The 14002-nt window shown below is 37.8% G+C and overlaps 1 protein-coding gene and 3 long non-coding RNA genes across 8 annotated transcripts in view; 2 read left to right on the top strand and 2 right to left on the bottom strand.

Moving 5' to 3' along the window:
* Nucleotides 1-10466, top strand: part of LOC148731614 (uncharacterized) — an 11493-nt gene extending 1027 nt beyond the window's left edge. Inside the window, exons 2-6 of one of the 2 annotated variants that reach the window (XR_016000925.1) lie at nt 3698-3904; nt 4406-4561; nt 5096-5409; nt 5917-6817; nt 9949-10466. This is a non-coding gene — a long non-coding RNA (uncharacterized LOC148731614). Of the gene's footprint in view, nt 1-3697; nt 3905-4405; nt 4562-5095; nt 6818-9948 lie in introns of both variants that reach the window. The other variant, XR_016000924.1, reaches the window with a different exon arrangement.
* Nucleotides 1-12687, bottom strand: part of LOC148731613 (uncharacterized) — a 25181-nt gene extending 12494 nt beyond the window's left edge. For 2 of the 3 annotated variants that reach the window (XR_016000923.1, XR_016000922.1), the window contains exons 1-2: nt 12216-12687; nt 11181-11400 (exon numbers count right to left, since the gene is read on the bottom strand). This is a non-coding gene — a long non-coding RNA (uncharacterized LOC148731613). The remainder of the gene's footprint in view (nt 1-11180; nt 11401-12215) is intronic. The other variant, XR_016000921.1, reaches the window with a different exon arrangement.
* LOC148731608 (uncharacterized) overlaps nt 1-14002 on the bottom strand; it is a 136763-nt gene that overhangs the window by 102207 nt on the left and 20554 nt on the right. The gene's annotated exons all lie outside the window — the stretch shown is intronic.
* LOC148731612 (uncharacterized) overlaps nt 1-14002 on the top strand; it is a 197078-nt gene that overhangs the window by 36660 nt on the left and 146416 nt on the right. The gene's annotated exons all lie outside the window — the stretch shown is intronic.

Genomic DNA, 14002 nt, shown 5'->3' on the forward strand with positions numbered 1-14002 from the left:
AAGCTGAATTTCAGGTCGCCAACAGCTGTAATGAATATTTCCTGAGGAAATGAAGTCTTGACCAGCCAGACAGCGCGTCGCCAAGTGTTTATTCATTAACATTTAAATTGCTCGAGTTTACGTCTTGTTTTCACAAGTGAAAAAGGTTAAAATAGTAGTGAATAAACCATTCGGACCGGTTTATTCATAACCAAATAAGGAAACACGTAACGTGACAAGTGACGTAGGCCAACTTATCGTAACATCTCCCTTCTTTTGGGGCAAGCTAACTTCCAAAAGTAAACGTATGAACGTAAATGAAATGTGTTCAAATTGAAAAGGAGATGACTAAAATAAAATTTAAAAAAAGGACAAAACAAAACAAATGGAACTTCATACAGGACCGAAAGTCGAAAGTCCTTATTAAAGTTACTGTCCAATAGTCAGTTTTTCTAACTGATGAAGACTTCGAGTTCGCTTGAGCTGAAGTCAATTTTCATACGATAAACTACTCAACAAGGTCACTGAACTTCGAGGGTGGCTTTACAACTCTGGTGCGAGTTTTCTTCAATGGAACAGTCTGTGGTGTCAATATTGGCTTCGGTTCATGATTAGCTGAATTGACATCTCGCTTTGAAGGCTGGTTTACACTTTTTGAAAGCTGGCTATCACTTCTTTCAACTAGTTTGTGCTGTTCTGCTAATGGTTGTGCAGCTGGCTTGAGAAATTCCCGATTTCGACGTAATATTTGATTGTCTGAACTAGTTTTTACTACATAGGACCTGTCTGAAACTTCTCAATACAGGTGCCGGTTTTCCACCTTTGATTCCTCTGAAGAGATGCCACTCTTATGTCTTGCCTAACTTGTAATTCTGGTAGGGTGCGCGATGTGCGGTCATGGTACCATGTAGCCTTTTGCCTTTTCAAATTAAGCTCTGCATTAACATTTTCTGGAATCTTGGGGTACAGTAGGTTAGAAGTTAAAGGTAGTAAGGTTATGGTGCGTCTAGACATCAATGTCTGTGCAGGGCTACTTACGAGGGACTCTGTTGGTGTGTTACGTTGGTTCGATAGGGCTAACTACGGGTCTTTGTTATCGTTGAGAGGTTTTCTGAACAAAGACTTGACAATTTTCACAGCAGACTCTGCCTTTCCGTTGGATCTGTGATGATGCGGGGAAGACGATACGTGAGTGAACTCCTAATCGACTGAAAACTGATGGAACTCATGGCTTGTAAACTGAGGAGCGTTGTCAGTTGTGTGTCGGGAATGCGTGTGTCTGGGATGCCGTGTCGGCTGAACTGTTCCTTAAAAGAATTCAATCACGGAACTGGAAGTGTTTTCCTCCAATTTTTGTACTTCCATGAAATCTGAGTAGTAGTCAACAAGCACGATGTATTCTTTGTCATGAAATCTGAACTGGTCAGCAGTTACTCAACTCCACGGGCGGTTAGGAAGTTCATGGCTTTACATTAGAAGCTTCTGATTTTTAGCTTCAAATTCGTTGCAAATTGAACATTGTTTGATTTGGTTACTCCTTTTTGCATTCATACCAGGCTAGAGTACAGTGTCTCTAGCTTTACGCAGGCAAGCTTCTACTCCTAAATGCCTGGAAAGAATTCTAGATTTGACTTCAGGTCTCAGTAACTTAGCCGGGGATGACTACACTCGAGCCTTTGAAAAGAACGCCATTGTGTACTAATAGTTCGTCGCGGTAAGACCATTACTCCCGGATCTTGATTGGTACTTGATCCTTCTGCATTGGCCATCCGGTCAGAATTGTGGTTTTTAGTGTCCCCAGAGTGTCGTCGTGACTTGCGCTACGCTGCAATTGATCCCGTCTTTCTGGCGTGACCTTCAGGGCTTGCATAGGTTTATTTATAACCAAATAAGGAAACAGGACTTAAGACATTGCTTTTATTTTTTCCCGGCAAATCAGTTTACTATAAAGTACTGATATCGAACGAAAAAAATACTTCAGTGGAGAGTTTCCGTGCAGTATCATGAAGAAAAACTGCATAATGAAGTGTTCATGCTCATGGCTGATAATGAAATAAAGAAATTAATTGCAGTTCTTGAAAATCATTATTCTAGTGAATTTCATCATGCAAAATAATTTTAATGAAGTTTTTGTGATATCCGGAATAATCAAGGTCGAGGTAAGTGTTATCAGCTGAGGCCGAAGGCTGAGCCTGATAACAGTAACCGAGACCTTGATTATTCCGGATATTACAAAAAACGAATCCAATAATTGTTTCATTATACATTCTTTTAGTATTTTCCGAATCTTTATCTTCAAGTAATTTCTCAATTTCTCGCTGAGTCGATGAAGCGAATCGAGAAGCCATTCTTACTTCGGTGTCCGTGAACTTGACATTGCTCCACCGGAAATCATGTATTGCGCGCGCAACCTACAGATTATTCACTAATCTGTAGGTACAGATTAATGAATAATCTGTAGGTTGCGCTGTTTCCCAGAATTAACTGTAGGCGTTTAGCCAATGAGAAGATAGATGGTGACTACAATGTATAATAATGCTAATTAATGTCCGGTCAAATTGACAAGATGTCCGACCAAAATAAAGATTTGAAAGGACGTATGTCTTGTTAATGGAGAAAAATTACTTTCAGCACAGTGGATGTGTTGGTGAAGTTAAATCAGTATATTCACCTCACCGTCGGTTGAAACCTTTGAAGAGAACCGACGCTTTCGTCTAGAAGATTTGCGATCTCATGTTAGCATTGTTTTTTAATTTTCTTTGAAGCCTTGTGAGTGTATAACTGTCGTAATGTAGGAATAAATTTCGATCTCTCGATGCAAATTACGAGCTTTCTCTAGCGAAAACCTCGCAGTTTTTTTTTTTTTTTTTGTGGTTACAAATGGAAGGTGGTGTCTTAAATCGTATATGTTGATTTTGAAGTTTTAAAAGTTTAGGATGAACTTATCGAAAAAATCTAAAAGTGTGACTGAGTGCTATCACCACATACGTAATTGTGTTGTTTGTTCTACGAAATTTAGCTCCTTGGCCTTAAGATCGTATACATGAATTTGGAAGTGAAAGATGTTTGAGGTCGCATTTGTGAAATTTAAGACTGTTTTTTATGCTCTAAGAATTTTTACGCCGTTACATAAACTTTAAGATATACTAATTTGAAAATCACATTTTTTCGCTGAGCTGGAATTCTGAGATCGCAATATTTTTTGTCAAAGCGTTGCTATAGTCTTGCTCAAACTTTTTATGTCATGATGGATTAAAATACATGGTTGCAGTGTGGCAGGGACGATTTCTAAAAAAATTATCATTGAAAATGACACAACTTGCGATGTTATTCTTTTTGGATCTGTGTTCGGGCAGTTACTAAATAACAATACCTGATAACGGAATGATCTAGAAATTTCTATGCGCGTTATTCGAACTTCGAACAAAAAACAGTGTGAATTATTTAGAGTGATCTACTTGTGCACTTTAGCTTACAATTTTTTATATATCAATAAGAGATAGCTTAGGTATGGTTACATTGTGCGTTACAGCTTCGTAAGGTACAGTAGGAGCAAAAATCTATTACATCTTCAAATTAACATCTGTCCGGCCCCATGCAGAAAAGCACGCCAGTTTCTCATTTCTAGATACAAGTATACATGTATGTGCAGTTGCTGCAATTTAATAGATGTAAATGTACATTTTTTTCTTTTTCTCTTTTTTTCTTTCTTTTCCAGGAAAACCATGATTTGGAGTTATATAATCTTTCCCAGAGAATATCTACCCACTAGAGTACACCTCAGCAAACGTTACTTGCATTGCATTTGATGCATCTGGTAAACTTCAACCAGAGAGAATAGAGTTCTATAGGAGAGATGATCTTAACCGATACAGAAAGTTAGAGGGGGATAGATTTTTGTTTAATCAAAGAACAGAGAATATAAGTGAGTATATCTTTGTATTACAAATAATGTATCTGGCTCTAGAAAACAAAACAAAACAACCTCTGGATCTTAGACTTTACTCCCAAACCAGGATTCTGAAAATCGTCATAAATATTGCATTGATCAAGTCAAAACTGCAATTACAGGCTGTAAGATGTACAGTAGGTGGCCATGTGATGTGCGAATTTCACAGATTAAGGCAGGCATGATTTGGGAATTTATGAACGAGGCTGAAACATGATTTCCCCCCTGAATTATATGTGACCCGTGAATTTTATTTCTTTCTGTTTGACCAAACATCAAGATTTCCCTGAAACCTCGCACATGGCAAGAGAGATTTGAAGTTTTCCTTTTTTCGGATACTTGATGCTTTAATCTTACTTCAATTTCTGCATGGAATGGGATCAGGTCCCCCCACCCCTCCCCTCCCCCTCTATCATCTGTACAGTACAAAGCCATTTTCTTCTCTTCCTGCTAACAAATTAATTGCTTTCGTTGTAGGCGGAAACATTAAATTGTCCACAACCATGACTTTGAAGAATGTAACAATTTATGATGACAGTCCGTACTGTGATCTTGGAAGCTATGAGTGCCATGCTTTTGCGAAAAATGTAAGCTTACCAAAGAAGCATGGCTTTCATGTCAGCGTTATTACAAGTAAGTCTATGCATTACAGATGACATTTCACTACTTCATACTCTTACAGCATAAGTCTATTATGTATGTCGTGTATATCCATTGAGTATCGAACTGAGTAAAAATAAACTGTCAGAAAACAGGAGGAAATGCAAGAGGTGTGGGTAACTTTTCTGAAGACTGGCATCTTATTGAGGGGGAAAAACACTACTGCTATCTCCTTTAAACCACTGAGAATAGGATGAGCTGTTGTAGTGTGGTTACTTGCCATTGTTTAAAGTCAACATTCCTGTTATTTTTCACTTCTTTGAACATGCAGTTTACATGAGGTGTGAGTGCTAAATGATCATGAAAAAGTTATACCCTCATCTTAAATGGTAAAGTACCTTTTTATAAAAGTCCTTATGCAACAAATATTTCTATAAACCATCTCCATTCCAACAAGGAAACAAAATGTATTTGTTAGTCAACAGAAAAATCCATCCACCTGATGCTTTAGCACTTGGCCAATAATCTTCACCTACATGTAACTGTTTACACATTCTTGCATTTCAGGAAATGAAATTCAAACAGTGTGAAAGTCACAGATTCCAGTGTTCTTAATTCAGGCGACGACATCATAATCTTCTGCAACCTAACTAAAAGAGGAAACGAGAACAGCACCTCACTGAGGAGGATTTCCTGGTATAAAGATGGGAAGTTGTTGGAGAGTGTGCGGTATCCAGATCCAGATGTGCAACAGGACCTTATAGCCCCACTGAAACTTACAAAGGTTGGTGTCCAACAAGGGGGAAATTCCACATGCCTTTTGGGAGGAAAGCTGAGGAATATTAAGGAGTACAAAGTCACAGATGGCATATTTATTTAGAGTAAGTACAATACACTATTACATGTGTGTTAATACTAAGTTTTTTTTTCTTTGAAGAAATTATTTAAAAAGAGTTTAACCCTTTCCCTCGAAATATCTCATAAGTACTGTCGGCCCTATCATGCGGACGATTTAAATTCGGGCGATTGAACTGGTATTGGATTGACCAATGATCCCCTAATTGACATTTTTGTTCATTCTCATCACTTGTCTGCTTGATTTTGAATTGATATTGTGAGGAGAAATTCTGTCTTGGTCACTCATAGTAGTATAATAAAGGTTTAACTGTGGTGGTACATTAATTGTACATTGTGTGTGGTACTAGAAATCAACAAACTGAAGAAACCTGGGCCACATTTTTAAAAGTCTGCATAATTGAACCCTTTCACTTGCAAGATCTCATTAGTAATTCTTGTTACTGTCTGCCATTCAATTTTTCTGCTGTTACTTCGGTCATTTGACTATTGGATCAACTAATCCCTTAATTGATATTTTTCTTTCTTCTCAGGACTTGGCTGTGTGATATTGTATTGATATTAAAAAAAGAAAACTCTGTCTTGGTTAAAGGGGTAAAAGAGCTGCATTGTACATTTTGTATGGGCACTATGAATCTGCTTGGGCTGATAAGCATTCTATCAATTCTGTAATACCCTGACTGCCAACAGCCATACCATCATTAAACAGAAAGTAAAGTACCCAAGATGAAAACACCGTTTTATCTTTCTAGAAATACCTGTACCAGGATCTGATTATCTGATTAGAAATGACTAAATCTCTCATCATACATACATACATACATGGCTAATTGACCACTCCCCATAGGGGCTTTTCAGGGCCAACACCCACCCATCCCACCCAGGGGAGGACTTCCACCACACAGTAATCTCGTGCGTGTGAAATTAAATTCTCCTACCCTAACCCTGCAGAAGACGGGGCCTACGGTTTATTCGTCCTTATCCAAGAAGAGTAGAATATCTATCCATTTTTTGATTATAGAAAGGTAGTAAATTCTTCTCACTTATTTTAAGACCATGAGTATTGGTCCGGCCGGGGCTCAAACCCTCGACCTCCCGCACAACACAATCTGCCGCTCTAACCAATTGAGCTAACAAGGAGGCGATAGCTAGTTTAGAGAATTTGTTATAATTACATCATAGCTACCACCTTTAAACTGATAAATTGCGTTGTATGAACCTATTAATCCCAGGATATTTTTTTCTTTAACGCTTGTCATAAGAAGAGAAAAAACATCTTGCTTCAGTTGTTTCCTGAATAGACTGAGTTTTAAATTTGTATGGAGAGGTTACATTGCAGTCACTTCCGGGAGTTGAAGGGAAAGCATTTGGTAAGCTGAGACATTTTCCTTGGTGCAGCATACCTGGGAAGGTTCATTCAGCCTTAGAGATCAGGTAATTTTAAGGCTACTCAGCAGTGTCCTGGTGAACTTTCAATGGCCCAATTTTTACATTACATGTATTGTACATAGATGGTATTTCGATCTCTATCTACCATTTTTTCCTTGTAAACCAGGGTAAATGTACATGTATGTCTTGTTGTTAATCAAAGATTGCACCCCTTACTTGGACAGTTCAAGTGTTAACCAATGATCCAGTTTTTAATAATATTATTTATATAGGACTTTATTACTATCATTGTATTATACTCACTTTTACAAGATATTATTTTAGATATTATCTTACTATACTAGTAGTACCTATCGCTAGGTGCCAACGAGAAAGACACAATCTTAACATTTAAATCCAAATTTAAATACCATTTTGTAGGAGATGTTAATAACTTTCGAATCCTTAAGCTTATTTTTAGCGCTCAGATTTTTTAAAACATCATATTATTACTCGTCCCAAAAGATCTTACATTTTGTATAATCTTAAAAGAACTGTGTTTAATTTTTAGAAACTTACAGTAACAAGTCGACAGCAGTTTCTTCTCAATTACTTTTGTTATTGATTGTTGTTCTTAAGTCGTTTGTAAAAACAAACCCGAAGGCATTTCTTAAAAGCACGAGCGCGGGCTTATATCTAGAATTTTCTATTTTCATCATGACATCATTTACGGCTGGAGCTACCAGTATCTTTTTAACCTTTTCCCATTAGGTTTTTCAGACTTAATAATTTCTCTGGGAAAATAAAGTAACTTACTTGGCAATACAAAGGCTTTTAGTAGTTGTATTGAACTTTATCATATATATATATCTAATATTATTAAAAACTAGATCATTGGATAATGCAATTCAAGACTTTTTATTGGCTTAGCCATTATGGTATATCAGCCAATCTACCATAATCTACAGATATGGCAAGCGTACGTGTCAGATTAAAATTAAAAGTGAGCTAAAAATTGAATAAAATTTAATTTAATTCAACGTTTTTAATAAAACAATTATTCCACTCGCGCTTGTTGGATATAAGATGATACATAGCATAGTGGAATAATTGTTAAATATACATGAAAAAATTTCTCAGTTCTAATTGGTAAAGATGAATGCTGTTTTCAGTTAATTAAGTGCAGAAAAGAGTTAATTCAGTGCAGAAGAGAGTTAATTCAGTACAAAGAAGGAAACAAACCAGACATGCTGATTGGTCAGAATGATTGATCAATGTCAAGGTCAATGTCAAGGTCAATGTCACTTGCAGGGTTTGAATAAATTATTTTTGCACGTGATGCGCGCGCTCTTCTTCTGCGTAGTTATGAGAAGCTACCTCGTAGTTTTCATGCATATTATTAATTGATAATCACATGTTTTTCTCCTGCAATTTAGAATAAATAAGCACTTGTAAATTTTTTCAAAGACCACAAATTGCACTTGTTCTACGGGCTCATGCAATTTTGTTAGTCTTTGAAAAAATTTACTCATGCTTATTTATTCCAAATTGCACTCGAAATCATGTGATTACCTATACAAAACATGAACATGTTGAGCAAACTATTGCATTGTTAACTGTTTAATGGAAATTGTGAATTGCTGCATTAAGGCATGGTTTACATACTTAACTGCATCGTAGATGACAAAACAAGAACAAGTTGAGCGAAATGTAGCATTGTTAACTGTTTAATGGCAATTGTCTCTATGTGAATTGCTGCATCAGGGCATGGTTTACATAGTCAACTGCATCGTGTATATCAAAACAAAAACATGTTGAGCAAAATGTTCCATTGTTACCTGTTCAATGACCATTGTCTCTATTTGGATTACTGTAGTAAGACATGGTTTACATAGTGAATTGCATCATATCAAAGCTTTTGCGTAATGAAACAGAACAAAAAAAAACATAACAAAAGGAAAACGTGTTCAGCGAACTATTGCAGCCTCAATTGTTCAATGGCAATTGGCTATATATCAATTGCTGCATTAAGACATGGTTTACTCAGATAATGGTTGTTTGTAAAGGAAACAATATCTGTGATGGTTTCAGTTTGGACATTGTATGTTAATTTCCAATGTAACTCAAAATAACCACTGACTGAAGAACTAACTAAAACAGCCTCTACTTATGTGAAACGAACAAGTGTAGGACAACATTCGATTCTGCAACTTGTTGCCAAAACTTCGCCCTTCCGAATTGCAGCGCGCGGTAAGGAAGTCCTGTACTTGTTTTGCTATCGAGATGTGATAATTATATCAACTGAAAACAAGCTAGATAATTTTGCCGAAGAAAATTAGTTAAACGGCGCCTGAGAAATCACGTCTTACAAGGAGGCGTAACTTGCACATATCCGTTTATAACACCATGATATACTGCATTCCAAAACGATCACCAGATCGTATCCTAAAAGTAGAAAAATCACTACGATAAAATATAGAAAAATACTGAAATATAAGAGTCTCTAATTTATTCCAAAATATGTGTCTAGTGACTCTGTCACATTTACAAATCGCGAAATGATTGAAATAAGAGCCTGTAGTTTATTCCAAAATATGTCTAATAACTCTGTCACATTTACAAATCGCAAAATGATTGGCTGACGAAAAGTCTATTGTTATCTTATGTTGCACAAAATCGAGATTTTTTCTCCCTGCAGCTCATGCGCACACGGCTCTATAATGCTGCCGCCTCTTGGCCACAGCTGCTCCTTGGCAATTATACTATATTTTACACTGTATTGTAAATACACAATTCAGCTTAGTGGCGGCTAGTTTTTTTTTTTTTTGCGCATAAACTATCTATCTATCTAGGTATCAATTGATCAAACACCAAATTGTATATGGGGAGAATTGAATTTTAGATAACAGCAAAAAGTACAATTACCATGATTTTTGTATGTACAGTTAAATTCTCTCAATACTTTAAGCAATATAAAGCTGAAATTCTGTGCTACATATTGTTTGGATAGAGTTATGTACAGAGGGCTTTTGACATAAGATGGCCCATGTTTTTGAAAAAGACTTGTAAATTTTAAGTAAATGACATCATTGCATTTATTGCCTTCTCCGCTGTTCACCCCACTGTGTGGATCGTACATTATGATATTACAAGTATTAATTTCTCAGTCTTACATACAAACGTTTTGTGTTTCCTAGGGTTGACGGTCGAATGGATTTTAGTTATAGTTCCACAGACTACGGAATTGGCACAAGAGTGCAAGTGCGCACGCGTAAAGTGGGAGAGCCCCTGTTGCTTAGAATGGTTACTCGCACTGTACGTGTGTGGCAAATCCTAGTCATTTTTGTTGCTTTTATTATAGGGCTTAAAGATAGCACAGAAACTGCAATTTTATTTGAAAATACTGGTTTTGTGAAAGCTGTTATTCTAGTGCTGTCGAAAGTTTATTCTTTTTCGTAAGAGACATATTTAGAAGTTTCGTCTATTGATTTTTCCATTTTCATTTATAACATAACTAAAGCAAAGCGCGCGCTCTGGTTGGTTAATTCATCATCTACTATTTGCCCGTGGGTGTATACTGCTGACGTGAGCAAATGCTTAGACTATTTTTCCGCGCGCGCTTGTTTTTTCTGATCACGTAAGATTTTTTAAATAAAAAGGAACTCTTGTTACAATGTTTCAATGTTATGTTAATAAAACAAATGGTAACAACACAGTTTGTTCATAGTTCTGCTGAACTCTTTCCTCGGTTGTTGGATGATGATACGGAGCTTATAAACTAAAGAGGATTTTGGTCGGTATTTCAGGAAGCGTGATTAAACTTTATGGAGTTGCTGGTGTGCAGTTAGTTTCTATGCAGTTAGCTTCTTTTCTGTTGTCATGTAAGACTACACAAAACATTTTTTTTTGCGATGTAGCTCAGTAAAAGGACTCAGTAAAAAACGCGCCCCAAAAATACAGTAATACCGCAACGATGTGTGGTTGGTGGATGTTCCAATACTCGTAGCGATGGAGTAAGCCTTCATAAATGGCCCGAAGATCCTAATTTCGCCAAGTTATGGATGAGAGCCGTGAAAAACACGCGATCTGATTTTGAGAACCCAACAAACTCTAGCCGTCTGTGCAGCATTCACTACTTCACTGCAGGTTCTTTTGAGGAACAGTCGGTTCTGGTGAAATCTATGGGTTTAAAGATGAAAGCCCTTTCTAAAATAGAATGCTGTTCCCTTAATTTTTTATATTAATCCGCCCGTAGAAAAGAAACAAAGGCTCGAGGACGAAAAAAAAACTCTCATCTTCACAAGTCCGTGACACTAGCGCGGGATTATCAAAACAAAATCGTCAACAACTACGTGGAGCATACAGAAAACGGAAAGCTGCAAGGGGGTATGTATTACCTGGAAAATAAATATAAAGCTGACCTACTCACACTTCTGAACCTCCAAAACACTTGCGGTAAAATCCATCACATTCTTTCACTTGGCGTGTTCTCCCCTCAGCAGAAACATTCCACAAGCGTAGGATCGTCGAAGGGGCTAATGATCCAACAATTCCACCCCAGTTTGAACAAACAAGTCATTTCTTATGTCTCCAAACTTTTCCCATCGGGAATCACATAAGTTATGTACAGACGGTCAACACTTTCAACCCTGAAGATGAAAAACAACCGAAAACGTTTGGTTTTAGCATTTTAATAACTTTTCTTAATCTTTTTAGCCTTGCATATATAATATCAAATATGAACCTGTATTCATTGACTGAAAAATGCAGCAAAAAGCTCTTTCAAACTTATAACCCAACTCATTTACCCGGTGCGTGTTCCAGATCCTCGATGCACATATAGAAAATGAATAGCTCTCCCTTTCCAAAGAGAGTTACCGAACAATTAGGTTTTGCATCGGTAGAATTCTCACTCCAAGCTCAAGATGTCAGCACCCAAACTCCCAAAATAGGGAAAGATGTCTCTGTGCAATTTCGGAGCAGTCGTACCGCTAGAGGCAAATTTAGTCACTTGAAAATACATTAAAATACAAATCTGTTGTGACAGTAGTTTGGCCGTCCCGAAGAAAGTAACCAAACCGCACGCTAAAATAACTTGGCAGGCTGTCAGACGTCCGTTCTAGTAAAGAGTAAAAGCACACAACGCACTTCGCTCAAGGAGTTTATTACGTCGACCCCGGTTCAGAGTGAGGAGGAAAATTCGGATCAAGAGGAAGAAGGTGAAGAAGAAGTAAAAGAATAAGGAATTACGCAAGTTTAAGATTTACATAACACGTGCAGCGAATGTGAAAGAATAGCTTTATTGCGTTAAAAACAAATGCAGGTCTAGTCAAGTTGAGGTCCTACATTTTTAAGGCCAAACACTGCTGCATTTCTCAAATCTAACGATCACTTCACTTTGTGAAGTGACAAACGAAGAGATTTTGCCAAAAGGCGAAGATTTTAGCTCAGAGAAATCGCTTACCAGTCTGTTTTGCAATCGCTCGAATGGATCGGCATCATCTGGTTCATTCGAGGAGTCAGAACTAGCCTCACTGTCGTAAGGCTCAAACACATATATGGTTCAGTTCCACGAGCGTCTGCACTCTCGATCACCCCCGCGATTAATCCGAGAAGGAAAACTCGAATCTCTACAGTCGGACTCCATTACGATCGCTCGTATGTTTTTCAGTTCTCCTTTCTTCGTCATTGATCACGTGTTTAACTTAGCCTGCGAACAGGCTCCCGGCTTGGAGGGCGCGAAGCAGGGGAAGGGAGGGGAAGGTTTCTGTGTCCCCACGTCTGATTAAACGGGGAGCCTGTTCGCAGGCTATGTTTAACTAGGAGCCATTTCAACTTCCGGTCTTTGAATTGAGTGAATTTCGCGCTTTTGCAACAGGATTTTAATCAAATGAAAGGTTTTAGGGAACTTTTTCTTCTTCCAGTAGTCGTTTTGGCAAAAGATCTACATTTTGATTAAATGTTAACATTTGGTGGAGAGTATCCCTCTAATGCCTGAGTATTTAAATGCTAGACCATCGAAAGTCACGAAGATTACAGATTACTCCGTGAGGTAGATATGATAGGAGATGGGAAAGAAAGAGGGAAAAAGGGAGAGGGTACCAGACTATCCCCCTCCCGTGCAGTTTCTCCCCCCCCCTCCTTCCCCAAGTTACACCTGCCACAAATTGTGAAACAAACTGTCTTTGATTTATCAAAAACGATCTTTTGAAGTTTAATTTTTTTGGCGAGAACGAAAATGAGGTATTTAGTGTTACAAAAGATCCATGCAATTATGGGTATTTTTGTGTGTGTGTGTGTGTGTGTGTGTGTGTGTGTGTCTCTGTGTGTGTGTGTGTGTGTGTGTGTGTGTGTCTGTGTGTACCGCCATGTTTGATCGTGTGTTTACCGCCATGTTTGATCGCCATGTTTGCTAGTAGAAAGATATCGAAACCAAACTCAGTGCTTTTTGTAACTTTACCTGAAAAACAGTCGGCCGGTTAAGAAACCAACAGTTTGCCCTTCTTTAGCTAAACTTCGTTTTAGCTATCTTCAATTCAGCCAAATTTTGAGAACTGCGTCAACAAGGTCTTATGCCAACAATGGACAACACTATCAAACATCCCATTTATGGACAAATTTAGATTTTAGAAAGACTTGGGAGATCCAAGGAAGACTTCGTTTAGCCCTCTACGCTCCTTGAATATCGGTAGGCATGTTTCCCATACTGTATGCTTTACATTAGTCATAGTACTGACGCGAAGAAAATTTTTTTTACAATCTAGAGCTTCATTCAGTTCAGATCATTGTCTTTTTTCCCATAACCGTAGCGTTTGATTTAGAAGGGATATTGTAAGGGGAAATTAGATGTTGGTGACTGAGGTTGAAGGGTTTATCAACCGACCAGTTATGTTGATTCTTTATTTCGAAACATGATATCAAACGCATTTGTTATTCTTGACTAATCCTCTATTGTATATACAATATTTAAAACCGTAGTGAGCAGCTTTTTTGCCAGCAGGAAGCTGGGGAGCAGGGATGGTGTAGTGGTGAGACCACTCGCCTTCCACCGCTATGGCCCGAGTTCAATTCCCGGACCTAGCGTCACATGTGGGTTGAGTTTGTTGATTCTGATCCTTGCTCCGAGGGTTTATCTCCGGGTCCTCCGGTTTTCCTGCCTCAGCAAAAACCAACATTCCAAGTTGTGTCCCCAATTAGCTTCAAGCTAAATACCCCTGACACATCAATAAAGTTTTATTATTATTATTACTT

This window comes from Stylophora pistillata, chromosome 5, assembly GCF_964205215.1.
Source record: "Stylophora pistillata chromosome 5, jaStyPist1.2, whole genome shotgun sequence".
In the NCBI taxonomy this organism is placed as follows: domain Eukaryota; kingdom Metazoa; phylum Cnidaria; class Anthozoa; order Scleractinia; family Pocilloporidae; genus Stylophora; species Stylophora pistillata.